This window comes from Lithobates pipiens, unplaced genomic scaffold, assembly GCF_037356315.1.
Source record: "Lithobates pipiens isolate NorthernLeopardFrog02 unplaced genomic scaffold, aLitPip1_a1.2 Scaffold_27, whole genome shotgun sequence".
Taxonomy (NCBI): domain Eukaryota; kingdom Metazoa; phylum Chordata; class Amphibia; order Anura; family Ranidae; genus Lithobates; species Lithobates pipiens.
The window spans coordinates 62033640-62051423 of record NW_027507788.1 but is presented as its reverse complement, the minus strand read 5'-3'; the positions used below and the strand labels follow the sequence as shown (position 1 = coordinate 62051423).

The 17784-nt window shown below is 45.6% G+C and overlaps 1 long non-coding RNA gene across 1 annotated transcript in view; it reads left to right on the top strand.

The window, feature by feature from the left end:
- LOC143933893 (uncharacterized) overlaps window positions 1–17196 on the top strand; it is a 45901-nt gene extending 28705 nt beyond the window's left edge. Inside the window, exons 2-3 of the long non-coding RNA XR_013263159.1 lie at window positions 2870–2979; window positions 17064–17196. This is a non-coding gene — a long non-coding RNA (uncharacterized LOC143933893). The remainder of the gene's footprint in view (window positions 1–2869; window positions 2980–17063) is intronic.
- The last annotated feature ends 588 nt before the right edge of the window (window positions 17197–17784 follow it).

The following is a 17784-nucleotide window of genomic DNA, read 5'->3' as shown; positions in this document are numbered from 1 at the left end:
AGAAAGCACTGATAAACAGCAATGCCTGAAAGAACAACCTGAATAGCAGAAGCAAGCAGACAATAAGCAATGCAAATCAAAGCGTACTATACCAAGATATAGTCCACAATGAGAAACTAATGCTTACTGACTACACGCACTGATTATCAGATACGCAAAGACAAGCAGAAACTGAAGAGCAGTAGCGAACTGAATCACAAATCTGAAAAGCGCGAATCATCTCTCACCAAACTTCTACTAACACGCGATAGACACGAGATCAGCACAAGGAGCCCAAAGGGTGCTGAACTTCCTTTTTCTAGTGCCGCCGTACGCGGCTTACGTCATGGCATTCTTGGCAACCGGAAATTCCGACAACTTGGTCCGACCGTGTGTATGCAACATCACTTCCGGACCTCTTCCGGAATTAATCAGTCGGAATAACTCCGACGGATTTGGTTGTCGGAATCTCCGACCATGTGTACAAGGGCTTATTGGTGCTGGGGCAGCCATAGAATCACTTTGGGAGTGGTGTGCAGAGAGGTGAGTGGTAACCATGAGATCTGATATGGAGTTCAGGGAGGTAGAAATCAAGGAGTGACTAACCCTAATATCCCATTGGTGAAGCACAATTTGGAATGTTTTATCTTTCCTTGTTTATATGCTGAGATTTAGCAGAAAATGTGTGTATTTAACGAGAGGTGAAAATAGAAACCTCAAAGACTCGGTGCAAGAAACCTGGCAGTTCCACCACTGTATAGAGGACTACAAATCCCAGCAATACAGTAACAATGCAGAATACCACCAGCTATAGGGGGAGTATATAGAAAGCCATCCATTGTATATATAGAGATGACTGCACTGTACTGTGTTGTAAAGAGATCCATATACTGTACTGTATACAGGGAGATCCATTCATTGCGTTGTATACAGAGAGACCCATGCATTGTGCTGTATACAGAGAGACTCATGCATTATGCTGTATACAGAGAGACCCATGCATTGTACTGTATACAGAGAGATCCTTTTCATGGGAAATAGGAAAAGGTGGATACTTTTGTCACCATCTGTTTTGGGCTCACCTCACTCTACAGGGGTCTCAGGTCACTTGACATTTCTAGTTTAACCACTACAATATCAGGCACTTATACACCTTCCTGCCCAAGCCAATTTTCACCTTTCAGTGCTGTCACAATTTTAATGACAATTGTGCGGTCATGCTACACTGTACCCAAACTATTTTTTTTATCAAAACACAATGATTCCTATAATTGAATGCACTGTGTATTTGTGTATGTGCTGATGGGGCATGTGTCTTTGCTGAATATATGGAGCATGTCTCTTTGCTGGTTATATGGGGCATGTCTCTTTGCTGGATATGGGCCTTCTCTGCTGTGTATGGGCCTGTCTCTGCTGTATATGGGCCTGTCTCTTTGATATGGGCCTGTCTCTTTGTTAAATATGGGGCTGTCTCTTGAGTAATATGGGCATGTCTCTTTGTTGGATATGGGGCTGTCTCTTTGCTGGATATGGGGCTGTCTCTTTGCTGGTTATGGGACTGTCTCTTTGCTGGTTATGGGGCTGTCTGTTAATTGATATGAGGGTGTCTCTTTGCTGGATATGGGCTAGTTGAAATCGTCTGGAAGTGCCTCTGAGCATACCTTGGTAAGTGCTGGATATTTAAATTTGTTGTGCATTTTACTACATTGCTTTCTATTAACAAATTTCATACAAATTACTTGTATTGCCCCCAAATTATACCTGTTCTCTAAAGGGGGCAGTGCTCGGAGGAGTGTATAGGTGGATACAAGGGGTGGTCCTAGGGGCGGTTTTAGGGGTGGGTAGGGGCAGAGACAGGCATGGCCTAGGGCAGAGGGTGGGTTCCTGCACCTTTTCTCAGAGAAAATAAGCCCTGGTAAGGGCCCATCACTATTCACATTTATGAGCACATTGCTACTCATTTTTCTCTGCAAGGGAAGGGAGTCCCGCAGCTAGCATCCACTAGGGGGAGGTAGGCGCAGGGACGGCATGACATGTGCTGGACTGCACAGTCGCCGTTTTAAGGGGAGGTGTGGCCGCTTTAAGGATGTGGGGTGGGCGGAGCCGGGGGGCGGAGCCACGGCGGCCATCTCGTGCTAGCAAGGTCAGTGCTAGCAGTTGGAGAGCGGAGGAGGAAGGAATCCCCACCCACCCTCCCTGGTTTTGGTACAGGGGTTTCGGTCTCGGGTGCTTGTGTGTTTCATTGGGCGGTTCAGGGGGCTTTAGATGAAGAAGTGAGGTACAGGTAAAAGGCCTGTTGTACCCATCCATGGGATGGGAGTGGTTGTAGGTACTTCCAGGTTACGAGGGTTTAACCTGGAAGGGTTTAAAACGGGTAGGTCACTGCTACAGTTGGTTATAGCCTCCGAGACAGGGGTTGCCGTCTGGTGGTCAAGAGGTTACAGTTGAAGTTGTAGGCAGTGACCAATTTGATGTTGGGATGCTACGTACCCATGACCCCTTGGAAAGGCTGGGAAAGTTTATTATCGTATTTAATGTTGGTATTTATTAAAGATTATATTTTGGTTAATAAAAAAGTTTAGGCCTGATGGCCATTTACTCCAAAAATCTGTCCAGTCATTTTTTAAGAGGGACAAGGTTGGGAGGGGGTGGGAAGCCGGGTTTTAAGGTTACGAGGTATATAAATATAACACTGGGTTGAGTCCTACAGATGTCATGATTAGAGGCTGATATTCAGGTACTTATGTTAGTTATGTTTAAAAATAATACATTTAATCTTTTTTAAAGGAATGCAAAATGATATTAACTGTTTTTTTTTACATTTGCCATAAGTTCAGTGTTAATATTTTGCAAATTCATTGGCTGTTTATTTTTTATTTTTCCTGCACAGGTCCACAGTAAGCATGAGAATAATCTGTGTGACATTAATTGTTCTCCTTTCATTGCTTGGTTCTGCAAATGTAATACCATTTGTACCTGGAACGGACCTAAAGGCTGCAGGTAAGCATTGCTCACAAGAATTGGGACAAAATAAACAAATACAAAATGTTGTTATAGGAAGAGTATGAAAGAAAATTACTATTGCTCATAGAGAACTTCTTTACAGTACTTTGGTAATGAGCAAGCAGACATCTAGCATACACAATTCATGGTACCCAAGTGCACACATATATATCCGCAGAGAGAAATGTAATGGTTGGCTATCTCTACTAACCAGGCAGTATAGAGTTTACTGAGGAACAAGCTCACCCTCAAAAATATCCACAACAGCACCAGTGGTGATATTTATATTTTTTTAATGATATTTTTCAGGGTATTGTTTTCTATGATCTCTATATAGTCAGGGTCGATGCCACCATAAGGTGGCATAGGCAGCGGCCTTAGGGCATCAGGATTGGGAGGTGGGGCAGTAAAAACTGTATCCCCAGTAACTTGCTAGCCCTGCCATCTTGCTGACACATTGACCCTGCACCGCTCTCTGCTATCACGCACCCTGCCATACCAAGCAGATTGGAACTCTATTGCAGGATGCAGGGCAACAAGCCAGAGGATGAGCCAGGAGGATGAGAATAAACAAGAGCCAGAATAGCAGGAGAGTAGAGTCTCTTCTCCCCCAGATACCATGACAGACTCGGACAGTGTAGAAAGTGGCTATATACCTCTAGCTCTAACCCTCCACAGCCACTGGAAGCCTGTCGCAGTGATAAAGTGAGAGCGGGGAAAGACAACTTGCATGGGAGTCGGGCTGTATCCACTTTTTCTCCCGTTCTATCATCCTGTCTGTGCTGTCGTCATAACCCCTCCCTTACTCTGCTGCTTATCCAGACCGACACTCCCATTTGTGTCCGCCCAACCCCACCCACACTCCAGCCACATGCATCCAATGAAATGCACCGTGCTGTGAGAAGATTTATGTGGGTAGCTGAGCGGCATTTTTGAAACAATAGCTGATAGCCGCCATAGCCCTGGTGGAGACCAGCCTGAAGGGGATGCATAATTGTTGAGTGAGCCTTCCACACCCAGAACTGACCCCCTCTCTACTCCCACCACTTTTTTCTCTGCACCTTCTTTCCTTCCTTTCTACCCTTTTCTTTTCTCTCTCTACTCACTCCCCAACCTCCCTCCCTAACCTCTTCCCCCTGCCTTCCACACTTCTCTCCTCTTTTTTCCTTCCCCCTCTCTTTATCCTTCTCTCCCCTTCCTCTCTTGCTCTCTCTCCCTCTCTCTTAAATTCAAATTCAAATAAACTTTATTGGCAGTACCAAATATATTTTAGCATTGCCAAAGCAGTTGAGTTTGTATGGGAAGGGGGGTAGCTCTAGGGCAGATTTGAGGTGGTGTAATGCGTTGTATAAAGGGGAATGGGGTGATTCCATCTAAAGGATTTTTAAGTCCACAGTTTTTCATGTCCCTTTCAGTCTGTGACACCATGTCACATATTGTATAGCTAATTTCACCATTGACTCCTCTTCTCCGAGTAAAATTTGAAGCTTCCTCTTCTTCTCTTCTATACAATTGAAGTCTGGGATGAGAGCAGAGAGTCTATGGAAGTGGGTGTACCTCACTGATAATAAATGTTAGGTGAACAGTTTGAGCCGAGCAAAAGTTCCGCCCGAACATCGTCTGTTCAATCGACAAACACCTGAATTTGCGGACTGCTTCACAGTGCATTCTAGGGCCCTAATTGGATGAAGTCTTGCACCTGACCAGTGGTCAGGTGCAAGGCTTTGCCAATTAGGGCACCAGAGCACTGTCAATACCCTGATTGGACAAAGTGATAATGACTATCTCAAACATTGAGCCATGGACTGGGGAGAGCATGATTGAGATGTGAAAGGTCCATCCACGGGCAGGGGGTCGCAGGTGTCAGCCATCCTGCTTCCATTGGTTGCGACGGTTGTATGGGAATTTGTGCTGTGCCATAGGAGACTGGACTCCCAGGATGATGCCCCAAATGTATAGAAGTATCATTCCTCCTGTAAGGGTGGTGACAACGTGGGCTGCACCATTTTTTGGGATCAGCAAAGTTGCAGGATCGCACCATTTGTATTGCATTTTATGATTGTGCAGTGCTTTAGCTGTCTGCACAGTTGTAGAGTATATTTAAAGATCTGGAAAACTGTATTTCTTCAAATGGTGCGGTTAAGGGTTACAGCAACTCTGGTTGCTGCAAAAAAGTATTTTTTTGTGTGTGGAAAAAGATTACTCTTATAAGGAAAACACCCTGGGTACTGAAGCGGCTAAGTGAGGTGGTTTAGCTACCCTGTGGATGCGGCCTATGGTGATTTCAAGGTGTGTGATGTGGGGAAGGATAGCTTGCATGAGATCACTTGCAAACTTTTGAAGATCAGCAGGCCACACTGATTCGTGTATGCCATGTAATTTTATGTTATTACAGTGAAACCTGTCCTCCAGGTCCACCAGTTTGACTCTGATCCAGGTCTGGTCATCTTTTACTTCATCATAGGCGTCCATAGGATTCAAGTAGTGAAAGAGCTGCTTCTTACAGGTGATACCATCAGGCCATAATACTCAGAATGCACTGTGGATGAGGTGCACGCCCCGCAGACATGCCATAAATGAATAATAGGGTGGCTGCACATTCATTCCATGCAAAAAACAGTTTTATTGGCATACAAAATCCATAAAAACAACCAGTGCTGATAGGGAGGGGAAACACAAAAACAGGTACCTGTTACCTGTTTATGTCTGTCCCCTGTCTATCATTACCATTTGTTTTATGGATTTTATACAGCAATAAAGCATTTTTTTGCATGGAATGAGTGTACAGTCATCCTATTATTTATTTATTATGTCCACAAGATTGTTTATAGTCGTGGTACATTTCTCCATTTTATCCTCAATGTAAGAGACCCTATCAACCAGACTGTGTATCAGAGGAAAATGTGGTTGTAAGTGATGATAGGTCAGACATTAAGGAGGTTTGCAGTGAGAGAAGCATGTCTTTTAATGTTATATCCAGCACAGGCTGGCCTGTGGTAGAAAAGGCTGCCTTATAGGACTACAGGGCCTGGTTAGATTCAAGAGGGTTGAATGAGAGGGCCGCAGCATGCTCTAAGGATGAGGGTTCAGCCATTCTCATTTGGGCCTTAGCTGGGCTTCCTGAATGTGGGCTCCCTCCTGCTGAATTTCCAGGAGATAGGGGCAGTAATTGGGGCTTTTAATCTCCCTGTGTATCATCAAAGAGATCTGTATAGGAGCAGCCGCACAGGCTCCATCTTGGCTGTTACTGACCTTAGGAGCCTTCTTGAGGAAGAAGGCTGTTCGTTTTTACACGCGGTGGTCATCCTTCCTTTTGTGGGACATGGTCCAGGAGGGTGTCCGAGGTGAATTTGCAGAATGTGCTGTACCACAATGATAGATTCCCAGATGCTTTTGTATTGTTGTTGTAATGGATTAGTAGTGAGGCTTGTAGTCTTGCAATTGTAATTGTGTTTGTCTGAGAATGGTTTGTGCCAGATAAAGGGCCGTGGGATTTATTCTGTACTATGTCTTTGAAATCTCTTGCTAGGTGACCAACCCCTTGTTTGTTCAGGCGTTTGTTGTCATAGAGATGTTGAGGCATTATATAATGATGTTGTGGCAGGTTAATGGAAGGCTTTGACCCGGGTTTGTCTGCCCGCTCTGTGTTGTAATAGTTTGCAATAATTTCCTGTTGTCCCTAGATGCTGTTTGTGCCTGTGTGTATGATGATATGTTTAGTGTTAGTAAAATATGGGTCATTGATGACTCCTGTGGCCTATTCAATTGTAGAACAGTGAATTTTGTTGACTGGGAAGAGCCATTTAGTCTTTAGGTATTTCTCTTTTGAATTTTTTAAAACAATTTCAGGAGTTTGTTGCCTGTTCTTGGTTTGGTGGCTGTATATTTATAGTTTCCAGATTATTGGAGTTGTCTTAGCTATTGCTGGTCTTTGTCTAATTTTTGGGAATTGATCAGTCTCACTAGCCTGTTTTTGGGCACTTTGTCTGTACAAACCAACTCTTTTGACTTGCTTTCCTATTTTTTGAGCTTCTTTTGTGATTTTAGTGCCATTATCTCTTCCCTTAGTTGATTATTTTCTCCTTGTACTTGTTGTATTGTAGATCAAAGTTCTTCTAGGACAAACTAGTTTTCAGATTTGAGTGTGTTTAGCTCTCTCCTCCGCTGCTTATTTACTCTTTCTCTCTTGCTCTCTCTCCCTCATTCTCTATCTCCCTCTCTCATTCTCTCTCTCTCACTTTTGTTCTCTCTCTCTCTATCGTTATCTTCCTTCAACTGGTCATTTACACTCTCTCACTCTCTCTCTCGTGCTCTCTCTCTCTCTCTCTCTCTCTCTCTCATTCTCCCTCTCTTTCCCTCTCTCTCTTGTTCTCTTTCTCCCACGTTCTCTCACTCCCTCTGCATTTTAAAATGTAGTGAATGCACTACTTTTGGTGCAGTGAGCTGTGACTTTGGTGCAGTGCGATATAATTAATTACAAATGGGCAAATCGCACCACACAGAACCACATGTGAATCTGCACAGGAACACACAGCATGTTCCTATGTGATTCATTTACGGGCATGGTGTGAACCAGCCCTTAGTTTGCCTCACCCGCCAGCTCCCTGTAGCCAGTGAAGGGAAGTAGAGGAATGTAAAACCCTGCCCCATCATTACACACTGCCATTTAGTGGCAGTTCAGCACAGCTCAAAGGGGGGGCTTCGGGTTCAGGGGAAAAGGGGGGGGCATAATGCACCTTCGCCTGTGTAGCAGAATCTCTAACCTCTTCCAGCCTAATGAAAACATTTAAGGCCAAAGATAGCTGACATCCTTCAATATGTGGGGGGTTATGAGGCATAGTGGGTGCAAAGATGGTAAAAGTCATTGGGCACCAGACACTCCTTGGATGTAAAAAAGGTTTTATTTCTTTGACAGTCCTTTTTATATTTTGCAAGGGAAAGAGGGTTAGGGCCAGAACACTCTTAAGTAGTTGCAATTTCAAATGGCAGACGCCAAGACTTTAACAAGAGGACAGCCGTACAGGGAAAGGCCCCAGCAGGGTGCCACTTCTGCACAAGCAGAATTCCTGTCTCCTATGGCAACAGTACTTAAACAGTTCCTTACTCAAAGTAACAGTTTTCTCTGCGGTATTACAACTTCTCCCTTGTAGTTCTTCAGGCCCTTAAACTCCTGGTCTCTCACTGGACCCTCTGATTCATTACTCTGAATCCCGTGAGCCCCTCAAGGCTTTTGTGGTGGTATCTCCCTCAAACGTCACCCACGCTTCGCTGCTGGGTCCCTAGCTTGGCACTTCAGATACCTTAAAGCTTTACCCCTGCTGACCGGCTTGGTCCACAAGGCTGCTCTGCAAGCGTCACCTCCGCTAGTTGGGTCCCTGACTTGATTACCACCTGAAGTTTCTGGATTCTCCACCGTGCCCATTCGGTGAGAATACTGCTTTGGTACTTACTTCAGTTACTCGCCATGGTCCCTGGTAAAGGCAATTGGACCCTTCGTGTCAAAGACTTCCCTTCTACCTCCAACCATTGACAGGTTCTCCAGCCGTCAGGACCGTCACTTCTGGTTGGACTGCAAGCCGCAGTCCCAACCCTGAGATGCCCTCTTACTTCTGAATAGGCCCTCACACAGCCTGGCAGTCTGATGCCCGCAGGATAGGCCCAATCTCTGGCCTAGCAGCCCAGTGCGTATGACACACGTCCACCCAGACGGCAGTCCAGGTGGCACACAAGAACCTGGATCACCTGACCTCCCCCAAATATATAGGCTCTCCCAGCAAGCCAAGGGATTCAACAAAATCCCTGCCCATTGGCTGAGATACCCCACATACCCATAACCTGATACCTCCAATGCCCCGCTACCTAGTGGTAGAAGAGGAAAGTACAACCAGGCCAAACTTAGGGAGAAATCAAAGGATCCCTAACAATTAACTACAGTAGATATTCCTGGCAAAGGACTTAGCGAATAGCTCCCTGACCAAACCCCAGGGTGCTACACCTGTGTAGACAAAAATCCTTGCAACTGCCCTGTATATAGTGGATCTAGATTTCAAATGACTTGCTTCAAATATAATATCTGCATACGTAAAAGTTTATAATAGTTATTAAAGCGGAGGTCCACCCTAAAGTGGACCTTCCGCTCATTGGAATCCTCCCCCCCTCCGGCGCCACAATTGGCACCTTTCAGGGGGGAGGGGGGTGAAGGTACCTGTACAGTACAGGTATATGCACCCACTTCCTGGATAGCTCTCTGCGGAAAGGGGCGTAGATTACGCCCTTTTCCGAAAGTCCCCCGCTGCTTGCTGGGAAACACACAGATCCCAGAGGCAGCGGGTCCATCCTCATTACGCAGCGCGACTCGCGCATGCGCAGTAGGGAACCAGGAAATGAAGCCGAAAGGCTCCACTTCCTGATTCCCATACCCAAGATGGCGGTGGCAGCACCCGAGAGACGATCGAGAGATCGGCTTCGGGTGCCGACATCGCGGGCGCGCTGGACAGGTAAGTGTCACTATTTTAAAAGTCAGAAGCTGCATTATTTGTAGCTGCTGGCTTTAAAAAAAAAAAAAAAACGCGCACTCCCGGCGGACTCCCGCTTTAATTGCATGTGTGCTGAACAAAATCAGGCTAGTAACCATGCTTTGTCTTTTTTTTCCTCTTTGATTTTTTATCTTTTTTTTCATAATGTAGCTTAAAAAAAAAATCAGTTTTATTGCCTATAGTAACCAGGCTTATATTTTTATTTTCTAAGGCTGCTTTCACACTGGGGCGGGAGCAGCGTCGGCGGTAAAGTGCCGCTATTTTTAGCGGCGCTTTACCGTCGTTTTAGCGGTGGTGTGCGGGCGCTAGCGGGGTGGTTTTAACCCCCGCTAGCGGCCGAAAAGGGGTTAAACCCGCCCGCAAAGCGCCGCTGCAGCGGCGCTTTGCCGGCGGTATTGCCGCGGTGTCCCATTGATTTCAATGGGTAGGAGCGGTATAGGAGCGGTGAATACACCGCTCCTTCACCGCTGCAAAGATGCGGCTAGCAGGACTTTTTTCACCGTCCTGCCAGCGCATCGCTCCAGTGTGAAAGCCCTCCGGCTTTCACACTGGAGTTAAAGGGGCCGGTTTTTTTCAGGCGTTACACAGGCGCTATTTTTAGCGCTGTAACGCCTGAATACCGCCCCAGTGTGAAAGCAGCCTAACCAAATATCAAATTGGGCCCAGCAGCTTTACAGTCACTGATATCTGATTTTCCCTTTGAAGAAAAGGAAACACAAATATGCACACTAAAAGAGACTAAATCCTACAAATGTCCAGCTGACCAATGTGCTTTATGGCTGTGGAAGACAACCCAAAAGGCATTTGATTGCAAATGATCATCAAAACTAATCATTGACCTCTTTAAAGTGGTTGTAAACCCTTACAAACCACCTTGACCTACAGGTAAGCCTAGATTAAGGCTTACCTGTAGGTCCAAGAAATATCTCCCAAACCTATATGGTTTAGGAGATATTTGCCCGAAGACGGGACCCGCTGTCTACGGCGCATGCGCCGTAGACAGCGGTGCGCAGGCGCACTGAGCGTGGCATCATCGATGACGAAGATGCCGTGCAATGCCGCGCGTCTCGGCTCCCGTGCGCATGCGCGGGAGTGACATCATCGCGGCTTCACCGAATGACAGTGGCAGAGCTACAAGACCCCACCGAGAAGATGGATGCGCCGGACTACAGGGGACAACGGTGACTTCGCTGGCTCCTGTGTCAGGTAATTGACACATAATGGGCTACTATGCGATGCATAGTAGTCCATTATGCTTTGCCTTTGCAGGGAATGAAAGAGGAAGTAAACTCATCAGGGTTTACTTCCTCTTTAAATGATTCTAATCCCTAATACTACTACAGAAAAACTATTGCAAGGCCCACCAGCAGCCAATAAATACATGTGAACTGCTTTATGAATAAAAGTAAAAATACATTTTTACATGGTATTCAATTTAAGGTCACCTGACTTCTTCTTTTTTCCTTTCCGCATGAATCAGTCAGGGGGTGGGTCCAATCAGGAGCAGGTCGTATGTTCTGTGGCATCTCCATGCCCTCCCTCATGCCATGAAAAGTAGAACTGTTAATCAAGAATCTGATACACCCACCAATGTCTTTGGGCAGATCAGATCCTAGCCTGACAGTTTCAATCGACTTTGCACAGACTGAGTGGCGTGCCTGGCGAAGTTACACGCCATGTGATCACCTCCAGCTTAACCCCACTCACAGCTCGTCCATAGTGACAGACAGCTAGATTTTGTTGAATTTAGTGACAGTTTAAGATGGTATTTCATCCAAAAGTAGTATTTTATTCATAGCTGTAGCCTGGTTGGCTGAGACAGCCCCTGATTACTTAGATGTACTAAGTAATCAGGGGCTCCAACAATGAGATCTGCCTGAATTTCAGATTCTACCTAAAAGTTTTATGAATTCCTGCTCATCATTTTATAGTCGGTAACAATAAAAACATAAATATAGTCGGTATCTGTAAAACATAAATTAATGCAAACCACTTAGGTATCTCACTATTACAAATAAAAAAGAATCAGGTGGTTTACCTGTAATATCTACTAAAAATGTAGATATCAGTTTTGGGCAGGCTAGCACCTGAGCAAATTTCACTCATAGTGATGAATGTTATTTATGTTTTCAAGTTTCTTTTAAAAATCAATATTGCATTGAGCCTAGTACACTTATTAAACTGGAAATATCATTGTTATTCATATTTCCACATAAATTAAGATTTTTCCATGGTGTGTTTAACCTCACTCCCATGGAAGAATAATTACATAGAAAATACTTTCTTGTGTGCTACACAATCAATATACCCGAGGAAACTCAACCAACCAATTGGCAACAGGTGAGTGGGACGAACTGAGAGGAGCCAATTGGTTGAAACTCTAATTCCGCGTACACACGATCAAAATTTTGGCCAGCAAAAGACCAATGAGAGCTTTTCGTCGGAAAATGCGACCGTGTGTATGCTCCATCAGAATTTTGCTGGCCGAATTTCCGCCAGCAAAAGATTGAGAGCAGGTTCTCAATTTTTCCGACAGAAAATTCAGATCGTGTGTATGCAATTCCGACGCGCAAAAACTCACGCATGCTCAGATTCAACTACGAGACAGAAGCTATTGGCTACTGGCTATTGAACTTCCTTTTTCTAGTCCCGTCGTACGTCACCGCGTTCTTGATGGTCGGAATTTGGTGTGACCGTGTGTATGCAAGACAGCTTGAGCAAAATCCCATTGGAATTCCACCAGGAAAACCATCAGAGCTTTTTCCGACCAAAATTCTGATCGTGTGTACGGAGCAAAACAATAGCAAAGTCTTAGGCCGCGTACACACGGGCGGATTGTCTGCCCAACTAAGTTCGTCAGACAATCCGACAGACAGTCCGTTCAACTTTTGAATGAACAGACTTGACCACGATGAACAGACAGTCCGCTGAAAACTTGCGCGATGACGTGTACAGCACGTACGACGGGACTAGAAAAACGACGTCCAATACACTGCAATGCAACCTTCGGCAGTGTAAATCCTTTCTGAGCATGCGCCATACTTAGTCCGTCCAACTTGCCTACACACGAGCGGACTGTCCGCTGAAACCAAGTTTGAACGGACAAAACCAAGTTTGGACGGACAAAATTACGGAAATTCCGAAAGACAAAGTCCGTCAGACTCTCCGCTGAAAAAGTCAGCTGAAGCCCACACACGAGCGGATTGTCCGCTGAAACACGGTTCAGCGGACTAAGTTGGGCAGACAATCCGCCCGTGTGTACGCGGCCTTACTTGCTTACTAGGTATTGTTAGCTTCACTCCAGTATTCAATTCCAGAAACCGGTGTATAATTCTTCTCTTTAGCCCTACTAAAGCAGAGGAGAGTACTTATTTTTATACTTGTTCCTACACAGGAAGCTAGATCGTTAATTGATCGCTGTTCTGATATGTGCCCACACCGCAGGATGGCAGGCCATTAATTTTAGTAAGTTGTCCTACCCATGAGAAACGTGGCAAAAGAAGTCCCCAGCCCTCTTTTTAAGACTGTGCCGCACCGAATTTGGAAAGCATCAAAATGCGCCTTGGGTACAATGCGTGAAGGTGAGAATCAACTGCTCCCCTGTGTGTTTGCTAAAGTGCAGTGCATTTCGCTGTGGTTCCAGAATGGGCTTGATTTTGCACACGTTTCCAACCAGCAGGTATGTGAACCTAGCCTTAGTGAAGTTTTAATCGGTCACTATTTTGGTACATTTTAACAGAGTTAAAGTGTTTGTAAAGGCAATTTTTTTCAAATAACAAACATGCCATACTTACCTGCTCTGTGCAATGGTTTTGCACAGAGCAGCCCCGATCCGCCTCTTCTCAGGTCCCCCACTAGTGCTCTGGGACCCTTTCTCCTGCTGAGTGCCCCCATAGCAAGCTGTACATGCACTCCTGAGCTGGCTCTCTGTGTCTATAAGACACATAGAGTATGGCTCAGCCCTGACCCTACCCCCTCCTCACTGGCTCTGATTGACAGCAGCAGGAGTCAATGGCTCTGACAATCAGGAGGGAGAAACCTGGATAAGCCTTGGGTTGTGTACACATACTGTAGTTTGATCAAGATTGGGCTCAGGTAAGTATTAGCCCTTGTACACACGGTCGGAGAATCTGTCGGAATGAGTCTTATCGGACCGTGTCGTCAGATAATCTGACTGTGTGTGGTATGCATCGGACTGATTCCGTCCGAATCTCCGTCCGACCCAATTTTCCAACATGTTGGAAATATTTCCCGACCAACTGGGCCGGACGGACCTAATCCGATCATCTGTAGAGCATTTTCATCGGACCAAGTGCCACGCATGCTCAGATCAAATTCCTGCATAAAAGCTATTGGCTACTGGCCTGAATGTAGTCCCATCGTAACGAAATTAGGTCAACACGTTCTGAAAGATCGGATTTTTCGCCAACTTGGCCCGACCGTGTGTATGCAACAGTTTCGGACACAATCCGTCTGACTAAATCCGACGGGCAAAATCTGACGGATTTGGTTGGCAAAATCTCCGACCGTGTGTACAGGGGCTTAGGGGGGCTGAGTCACCAGCTCTCTGCTCCGGGGACTCTGAGAACCTTTCTTAGGTTCTTAGTGTTAGTGGCAGCGGAGGACAAATGCAGCATCGGACCAATGCTGCATCCACCTACGTAAGTATGATTCCAAAAAAAAAAAACTCTTACGCCCCATACACACGATGGGCCTTTTCCGACAACAAAACCATGGATGGATGTTGGTTCCAACTTGGCTCCAATTTGTCTTGCATACACACAGTTACACAAATGTTGGTAAAACAATTACGAATGTAGTGACATACAAGACGTACGTGATATCTTCATTATGAACCCTAGTTATATCTCCGGCTCGTACTTGATTCCGAGCATGTGTGGACTTTTGCCCGACGGACTTGTGTACACACGATCAGAAAGTCCGACAACAAACATTTGTTGGCGAAAAATTTTAGAATCTGCTAGCCAACATTTGTTGGCGGAAAGTCAGACAACAAATGCTCGATGGAGCACACAGATGGTCTGACTTTCCGCCAACAAGCTCACCTCCAACATTTGTTGTTGGAAAATCCGATCGTGTGTGCGGGGCATTGTACTTCTATTTTTTTGTCTAAAGCTGACTGTTCAGTCTGGGGATTTGTCAGTGGCTTGTGGATTTTGTAAACATAAGGGTGACACTGTTTTCAGTATAACTCTTCATCTCTTTACCCAGCAATATCTTAGTTTATCGGACATCATCATTGACACAGGTAGACCATGGCAATATCTTTGTTTATGTGTAAAAAGATATAGGATTTATTTTGGTGATTTAATATGCATGTTCTGTTACAAATGTCACTTTATGCATTGACATACTTCCATAGACCTAGTCAGTGTAGACAGCAAGGTCACCATCCACAAGCAGGTAATCCCATCAATAAGATATTTATAGAAGTTAGATGCAGTACAATTATATATTGGATAAAAGCAATACAGAGCATGTTTTTTCCATCCTTTTGAAGAGTAATGCCACGTACACACGATCGGACTATCCGGCAGACAAACTGTCGGACTTTGCATCTGAGGTCTGCCGGACTTTCCGAACGAGCGGACCTGCCCACACATGACCAGACTTTTCTGGCGGGCTAGGTCCAGTGGACAACCCGCCGTACTGTGGCGGGAGTCCACGAGACTTGCCTACACACGGAGAAAAGTCAGTTCATTTTGAACGTGGCTCCAGGTAGCCGGGACTAGAAAAGGAAGTGATTGCCGACGCCTCCATTGGCGAGATTGACACCTTGCTAGCCCCATCGCCTTGTATGAATTTAAAGGAGAACCCCTACACCGAAAAAACGGCGTGGGGTCCCCTCAAAGTCCATAGCAGACCCTTATCCAAGCATGCAGCCCGGCCAGTCAGGAAAGGGGTGGGGACAAGTGGGTGCCCCCCATCCTGAGCCGTAACAGGCCGCATGCCCTCAACATGGGGGGGTGCTTTGGGGAAGGGGGGACACTGCGGCCCGCCCACCCCAAAGCACCTTGTTCCCATGTTAATGAGGACAAGAGCCTCTTCCCAACAACCCTGGCCGTTGGTTTCGGGGTCTGCGGGCAGGGGGCTTATGGGAATCCAGGAGCCCCCTTTAATAAGGGGGCCCCCAGATACCGCCCCCCCACACTATGTGAATGAGTATGGGGTGCATTGTACCCCTACCCATTTACCTGGTGAAAAAAAGTGTAAATAAAAAAAACACAACACAAGTTTTTAAAATAATTTATTAGACAGCTCCGGTGGTCTTCTTCCGTCTTGGGGGGTCTTCTCGCCAGACTCCTCCGCTATCTTCTGCTAGCTCTTTTACTAGCGGAGGAAACCGTCTTTCTTCTTCATCACCGCCGCTGCAGTCTGGGGGTCTTCTTCCGACTTCGGGGTCTTGTCCCACTCTTCGGGGGTCTTGTCCCTCTCTTCGGTTCTTCTTGCCGGGCCTCCGCTATCTTCTTATAGCTCTTTTACTAGTGTTGGCCCAGTCTTCTGTCACAGCCGCCGCCTTCTTCTCTTCTTCTCTTCTTTTCTTCTCTTCTTCTTCTTCTTCCTTGCGATGTTGACAGGACGCACTCTCTGGCCACAATGGCAGGGATGCGTTGTGCGGTGACTTATATAGGGACAAGGGGCGGGGTCACCGGGTGATGTCACATGGTGACCCCACCCCCTTATGATGTCACAGTCCCAGCATCCTCCGGGACTGTGACATAATCCCCACCCCCTTTCCTGACTGGCCGGGCTGCGTGCTCAGATCAGGGTCTGCTATGGAAGTTTTTTCGGCTTAGGGGTTCCCCTTTAAATCCATACAAGGCAACAGGGCTAGTGAGGTGTCAATCTCGCCGATGGAGGCGGCGGCAACATTCACTTCCTTCACTAGTTCTGTCTACCTGGAGCCACATTGAAAATGAACTGACTTTTTTCCATGTGTGGGCATGTCCGTTCATTTCAAAAGTCTGGCAGACTAGCACACAGATGGCCGGATTGTCCGCCAGACTGCCAAGTCCAGTGGACAATTTTGAGTCAAAACTTCTTTCGAAGTCCGCCGGACTTTTGGAATGAAAAAGTCCGCCAGAGCCCACACACGGGCGGATTGTCCGGCGGATTCTGGTCTGCCGGACCAAGTCCGCTGGATAGTCCAATCATGTGTACGCGGCATCAATAGACAATGACCTAGCTAAATCTTGTCTCTGCAAGGAACTAACACTGACTGAGGGAAAATGAAAGAAACATGAAAGGTCTAGCTAGGACTGAGCTAACTAGCATTAAACAGGAGGGAAGGACAGAGGGAGATACCAAAAAAACAAGAAAAACAAGACAGATGTTAACATACATCAAACAATAGTAACCTGTTGCAGTTGAGTACAACAACAGAACAAATACATTTAGGTGGGACAGAACACTGTGTAGTAGGCTCATTATAATATAGATTTTTTTAATAATGCATTGTCTTTTTCACTGTTATTTTTGCAGAGTAATTAATGCAAGTAATGATATAATTTCTTTTTCTTTCAGTAAATACAGTGTTTGATAATGACATGAGCCAGTCACTGGATATGTGTGAGCTTTTCAAAGTTGTTAGAAGATCTTTAGACCTGGAATTTCAAAACGCCCAGTATGACACAGATTTCAGTTACATCAAACCAAGAAATTTGAAACGGTTTCTAGGGGAACTGCTGACCAATTATCCCAGTGGTCGCCGAGCAAGGCAAGCTCAAGTCGGCTATAATATTAACTCGTTTGGTTTACGATTTGGAAGGCGTGCGGCCAATTTGAATATGGACACCTTCTGGCAGCAATTTGAGAGAAACAGAGAACTTCCCATTCCTCTCGGGGTCCTACAAGAGACATTCTGCTCTGACTATCCTTAGAAGGAAATTGATTGAAGATTTTCAATAGTGGACATTTACAAGGAAATTGCTGTAATTCCCTTGTGTTTTATTATCTACAGTCAGCATATTTCAATTCATGTTACTTGCTAACAGTTGTTGCTTAGCAACATTTTTGCAGGCATGGCTTCCCTTGAAGGGACAATGAGCCACCTTTATCATAGTGTCACAAAAACTGTATGTGTTGCTCATAGAATCCAATCAGGTTCCAGTGGTCACAAGAGATTTGAAGATGAAGTCAGTCCTGTCTCAACTAAATTTGAAGCCTTCTTTTATTGCACTCTATAGTGCTCTACTTTGCTGTGTTTAAATAATGAATCTATATTGCCAGCCTTTGGGCTAGTGTG